Below are 6,723 nucleotides of genomic sequence, written 5' to 3' on the forward strand. Positions count from 1 at the left end.
ACTGCCGCATCACTTACTTGGTATTCTGAGCAGCCACTGGAACTTTAAAGGCACCAATTAAGGGATAATGACCTTTATATTGCTGCCTTTATGCTCCTGCCGTGTCTCAGTAATTATTTGATGCAGCATTTAGAGTTTGATCTCCATTGGTAGGGAGATGTTTCAGATCTGAGGAACTCGTCCAACACGTCCTGTTCTTCCACGTCCTGATTGTCCAGTGCAGACTTTCCATCTCAGTTCAGTTTCACTTTATCGTCATAAATAAGCTTCATATTAGCTTCATTTTCTGATTAGATTAGCAAAACAAGCTAGCTCGTGTAAGATGGAAAACGATAAAACCTTGTTTATTAGGTTGGGTTTTCTTTCAATTTTGTGGAACTATCTTTAGGTAGGATCTAATGTCATGAAGAACTGAAGACACCTCACACCACACGTACAATGAGACTGGTCTGAAGGATCATTCAAGCCAACACTTTGGGGGATCACGTTATATTTTATGCTGAAAATGAAGGATGTGTTGCTCTTTAGCTCTAGAGTGAATGATGGATGAGAAAGATGAGACATCTCTAATAACACAGCTCTCCCTTTTTTTCCTGTTTCCTGCTCCAACACACCAGCAGAACCTGGTGCGGGAAAATCAGCAGCTTGTTAAACCAGGCTGGATTTCATCTCTCTCCTCAACCTGAAGACAGAACAGCGTTAAAGTGTTACGAGAAACAATCTTTGCAGCTGTAAGCTTTTTTCTAACCATGTTAGTGCTGGAAAGTGTGAAGATCATCACATGTAAAATGTTCTGAATGTTGAGAAGGTAAACAGATGAGGCATTAAATGGATTCCTCTCAGAAATCCCTCAGAGTGTATGAGAGGGCATTGATTTCATGCGAACATGCAAACTCCACACACACAAGGCGGAGGCGGGAATCGAACCCCCAACCCTGGAGGCGTGAGGCGAACGTGCTAACCACTAAGCCACCGTGACCCCCCATATGTCAAATAAATAATGAATAAATAATATAAACTGATAAGAAGCAGCATCTGTTTCAGCTTCAGAGACGACGTTGTCTGGCTTACAGGAAAGCGGCTGAGATCGTTTGAAATTAATTTATTGACAGATCGACACCTGAGGAAGCAAATGCTTTGCAAATAGACAGAAAACTGATACACACCCAACCATCTCCATCTCCACCTCCACTTCTACCTTCATCTCCACCTCCACCAACATCCTCCTATACAAAACCATCTCCATCTCCACCTCCACTTCTACCTTCATCTCCACCTCCACCAACATCCCCTATACAAAACCAGCTCCATCTCCATCTCTACTTCCCAGCATGTACGTGATGAAGCGGATGGAACAGCTGCTGTCCTTATTGTTTAATATCTCATGGTCATTCTTTATTTCTTTTTGAGAAGACATCTTTGGAGCACGGAGACTTTGAAGCAGCGAATAACAGAGATGTTGTAATTTAAGCTTTAAAGTAGTCGTTTTTGAGGAATTTTTCGGTCATTCGGCTTCATCACACCACACGTTCAGGTTGTTCTAAACTGCAGTCTAAACTAAACTTCCTGTTTTTCGACCCAAGGCACATTTATTATGATTCAATTTCCTGACAGACTCACAAAGAGTTTTTCCAGTCAGAACAGGGTATGATGTTTCCTTCCCTATGACATGAGCCTAAATGCTTCACCAGGAAATGGGACTTAAACTTCTGCCTCTTATCTCTTATTAATCTGAATGCTGATGATGCTGGATGTCTCTATTAACCCCGACATTATTGAAGGTTCCAAATCCAGGAAAATGGGCTCGAGCTCCAGAAAGCAATTACATTCTTTTTAAACTGATTGCATTATTGTGGTCCTAATAGTCCACGATAAAAGGCTCTTTAAAGCTTATTAAAAGAGATGGATCTGTTTAGAAGTGTGTTCTGAGTCTGAAGGCTCTCCTGAGCCCAGAGAGACCGTGCCTCATGAGCGCACTCTCGCTCTTGTTTTAAAGGTCAGCTTGGCTTTTTGAATACTCACGTAGGTCACGGCCATGAAAACCACACACACACACACACACACACACACACACACCACACACACATACATTCTCCTACAGCATCCACTTTTTATATGTGATATTAATTTACAGTGATGTACGCTGATATCTCAAAACATGAAGCTGTAACATTTCTTATTTTCCAACAGCAGACTTTTCTATCTTTCTTCTTTTATCTTTACTAACACAGAAATTACAAGTTTTGGCATAATGCCAAATATTACACCACCCTGTTGTTTTTATCCTCATCTTCTTTGAACTTTTCCACATTTTGTAGTAAACTGTAATGAACTTTAAAATATTCCGTTATATATCAATTTTATAAAATCTTATACGACCATAGGGTGGCGTTGTGGGTGCAGGTTTTCATTAGAACCGAGCAGAAGAAACACCTGAGTCTACTGAAAGCCAAGAAGAGTTGATAAAACTGGTGGAATCAGGTGGCTCCTGCTTGATTGGAATGAAAACCTGGACTCACACCAGCCCTTTGTGGATAAGATTTGACATCCCTGAATTATTTAATCTCTTTCTCAATCTGTTAAATTATTTACAACAAAGAAAAACTTTTTGTAGACCAGAATGAACCTTGGAGGAAAAAGGTTAGATCACCAAGATCACTATGAGAACATTATTCCCACTGTAAAGCATGCTGCTGGTAGCTCATATTCAAAGTTACTCTTGACCTCATGTTTGTTTCTTTGACTAAACCCCAGACGTAGCTGATATCTGGTGGAAGGTCTCCTTTGGGCAGAGTCATGGTTGTGTTGTATTCATTCCATTCTTTAATAACAGATTCTCTGTCACTACTTTTCTGGAATTTTGTCTTTGCACCAAACTCTCCTTCCTCTTCCTGATCCTGATGGTTCTTACATTAACAGTATTTATAATGAGATCATGTGACTTCATTCATCTAAGTGTGACATTTAACTAATTGAGGTTTCACAGTAAGGGGGGCATATACTTATGCATTGTTTATGATTTTCATTCATAGATAACTGTACAGATGCGCTTCGTTGTGTCCCACACTTCAACATTCTCTGCTGTTCTCTGGGGATTTCTGAGCTATCATTGTGTTCTGTTCATTTCGCTTCACTACAAAATGTGAAAACGTTCAAGGGGGTGAAAACTTATGAGTGGCATAATTTATGATCGGATATAAAAAAATATAAATATTATACATCATAAAGTGTATTTACATGAACTCTAGTATGAAGCACGCTGCTGTTTAATAGCTAAGAATATACGCTGTTGTCCTTTATCACTCTGTGATCTTTGTAGCTTGCCTAAAGGGTTTTTGTGTGTGTGTGTGTGTGTGTGTGTGTGTGTGTGTGTGTGTGTGTGTGTGTGGTGGGGGTTATCTGTCAGTCTTTTTCTTTTTCTTTCATTTATATTCCCCCAAGAAAAGTCAGCATGTTGGATATAAGGACACAGCACCAGTGAAAGTTGTTTTATTTTTAGCCTCCTTCAGGCCTCAAAGCTGAACTGTGTTTAAAACAACTGAAGACCATGAACATGATTATACTTCACCTTCTTGAGTAGCTTTCTTTCTTTCTTTCTTTCTTTCTTTCTTTCTTTCTTTCTTTCTTTCTTTCTTTCTTTCTTTCTTTCTTTTGTATTTGTTATTAGGAAACCTTACGTTTGACCTCCAGAGTTATTAAACCTTTGAACAAAGCAACAGAAAGTTTGTTTCCACCAACATTTTTCTAGAGAACCTAACAGAGCTTCTACACTAATGTTTAACACCAGAGCACCAGAAGCAGGTGGAATAAATGTGAAGTTGTAATGCAAATAAGACAGCAGGAGACAGGACACAAGCTAAGACACACCAGTTATTTGTGAATCAGTGCATTGCTTCTGGTGTAGTTTTAAATTCATAAAATCCTGACACTCTGTCAGACTCCTGACCAAACCTGCTCCAATCAGACAGCAATAACTGCATGAAACATCCATTCATCCTGGAGTTCTTCATAACATCTGAAGCATCTTCTAGAAGAGACAGATTTTCACATTATGTACATTGGTGTTGGCATCTGGAGCAGTGTAGGTGATGGTGTAGATGGGGTATCTGGAACAGTGTGGTTGTTGGTATAGATGGGGTATCTGGAACAGTGTGGGTGTTGGTGTAGGTATTGGTGTAGATGGGGTATCTGGAACAGCGTGGGTGTTGGTGTAGATGGGGTATCTGGAACAGTGTGGGTGTTGGTGTTGGTGTAGATGGGGTATATGGAACAGCGTGGGTGTTGGTGTAGATGGGGTATCTGGAACAGTGTAGTTGTTGGTGTAGATGGGGTATCTGGAACACTGTGGGTGTTGGTGTAGATGTTGTATCTGGAACACTGTGGGTGTTGGTGTAGATGGGGTATCTGGAACACTGTGGGTGTTGGTGTAGATGGGGTATCTGGAACACTGTGGGTGTTGGTGTAGATGGGGTATCTGGAACACTGTGGGTGTTGGTGTAGATGGGGTATCTGGAACACTGTGGGTGTATGAATCTGAAGAGCTTCACCACACATCACTGTCACAGGCTCAAAAGGTAAAACATCAACATACTTGAATGCTTTGAGGAACAATGAAGCAGAAGTATTCTGAACCACATCTCGATCTCTAACAGATGTTTTATCCAGAATTCTCAACATTATTCTTCTGAAGTTTCACCACCACATCAACACAATTTTCCCAAACCTCAATCTACCCCTGACTTCTTTTTTCAGCACAACCTCCAAACAATCCATCAACACACTGCCACTAAATGTAGCTTCCCTCATCCCTCAGAACATCTCACCACAGGCCTATGGAGACAGAGCTTTCTGCTGTTAGACCCCATCCTGTGGACTCGGGTGGAGCAGATAAACACAGCCGGCGTGATGTATTAAAAGCCTGACTTATTTGGATTGGCATTTGAAATGGAGATGAATGTAAAATGCTTCGAGTTCCAGTCTGAAGAAACAAATTTCCAGATGATTCCATGGTCTGAATTGTTGGCTGCTAACTGCTGTGTGAAATTGAATGAAAACACTTTCCAGCCCATTTGTCTCCTTCTTCATCTCCTTCTTCTACATCTCTCCTTTTATCTCGTGTGTAATCTTTTCACTCTCACTCTCTCTCACTCATTTTCTACCGCTTATCCCAACTACCTCGGGTCACGGGGAGCCTGTGCCTATCTCAGGCGTCATCGGGCTTCGAGGCAGGATACACCCTGGACGGAGTGCCAACCCATCGCAGGGCACACACACACACTCTCATTCACTCACACAATCACACACTACGGACAATTTTTCCAGAGATGCCAATCAACCTACCATGCATGTCTTTGGACCGGGGGAGGAAACCGGAGTACCCGGAGGAAACCCCCGAGGCACAGGGAGAGCATGCAAACTCCACACACACAAGGCAGAGGTGGGAATCGAACCCCCAACCCTGTAGGTGTGAGGCGAACATGCTAACCACTAAGCCACCATGACCCCTGTAATCTTTTCATTCGTTTATAAAGTTTCTTAAGAAGTTTCAGGTTGCTTCTGTGGCCAGAAATTCGGGGTCAGGTCTCGTCAGCAATTTTTGTCCATCTGCTTGTTAGGCAATGAAAAATAAATTGGATTTGAAAACTCTCACCTCGGCCCGTGACACTGTTAACAAGCTGTAATCCATGTTTCTTTTCAGTCAGCACAACTCGGGGCCTCTGGGCTGCGGGGTAATAGCGGTCGTGTGTTATTGATGAGAAATAAAAAGGAAGAGCAGGAGAGCGAGTTCTGATCGAGCGCTGTTAGAGCTTCTCAGCTGACTCAGATAATCACACATAATCGTGCAGACGATGAGACGAGATAATTAAAGCGTGTCTCTGTTCAAAGAGCAGCAGAATAATTAGCGGTGATAGACAGCTCTGCGTACATAACAGGAGAGTGTGTGGTTAACTAACACAGGTGATGTGTAGATTAGATTTAGACTTGTTATGCCCCGCCCCTTTTCTGTCTGTCTGTCTGTATGTCTGTCTGTCTGTCTGTCTGTATGTCTGTGTGTTCCATGTCCTCTGTCCAGATGTTCATACATCGTCTCCTGCAGTCTCACATCTGTATAAAGACCTGGTGGTATACAGTTCTGATTGACTTCATTGTTTTCTGAGATTAGATTTTAAATTAGATTTTTTCCCTGCGGGGTTTTAGGTGTCTGGTGTTAACCGTGTCATCTTTGTAGACATTCTGTCCACTTATGTATATAACAATACATTTACAATACAATACATTATGTATATAACAATACATTTACAATACAATACATTATGTATATAACAATACAGAGTAGAAACCTGTGTATATAAACTTGATAAAATAATATACAATTCTAGACAACATTTACATTTACATTTACAGCATTTGGCAGACGCCCTTATCCAGAGCGACGTACATAAGTGCTTAAATCTCTAACATTGAATACATTAATGCTGGATCACTAAGTTACATACTTAAGATACCATGAGTTTAAAACATTTGTTCAAAGTTACAATGAAAGTGTCAAAGGTGTGTTTTTTTTTTTTTTAAAATGCAAAAGATAATGAAAGAAGTGCTAGTTGAAGTGTTTCCTGAATAAGTAGGTCTTCAACCGCCGCTTGAAAATAGCCAGTGACTCAGCTGTCCGGACCTCTAGGGGAAGTTCGTTCCACCACCTTGGTGCCAGTACAGAGAAGAGTC

The sequence above is a fragment of the Tachysurus vachellii genome, chromosome 7, assembly GCF_030014155.1.
Source record: "Tachysurus vachellii isolate PV-2020 chromosome 7, HZAU_Pvac_v1, whole genome shotgun sequence".
Lineage (NCBI taxonomy): Eukaryota > Metazoa > Chordata > Actinopteri > Siluriformes > Bagridae > Tachysurus > Tachysurus vachellii.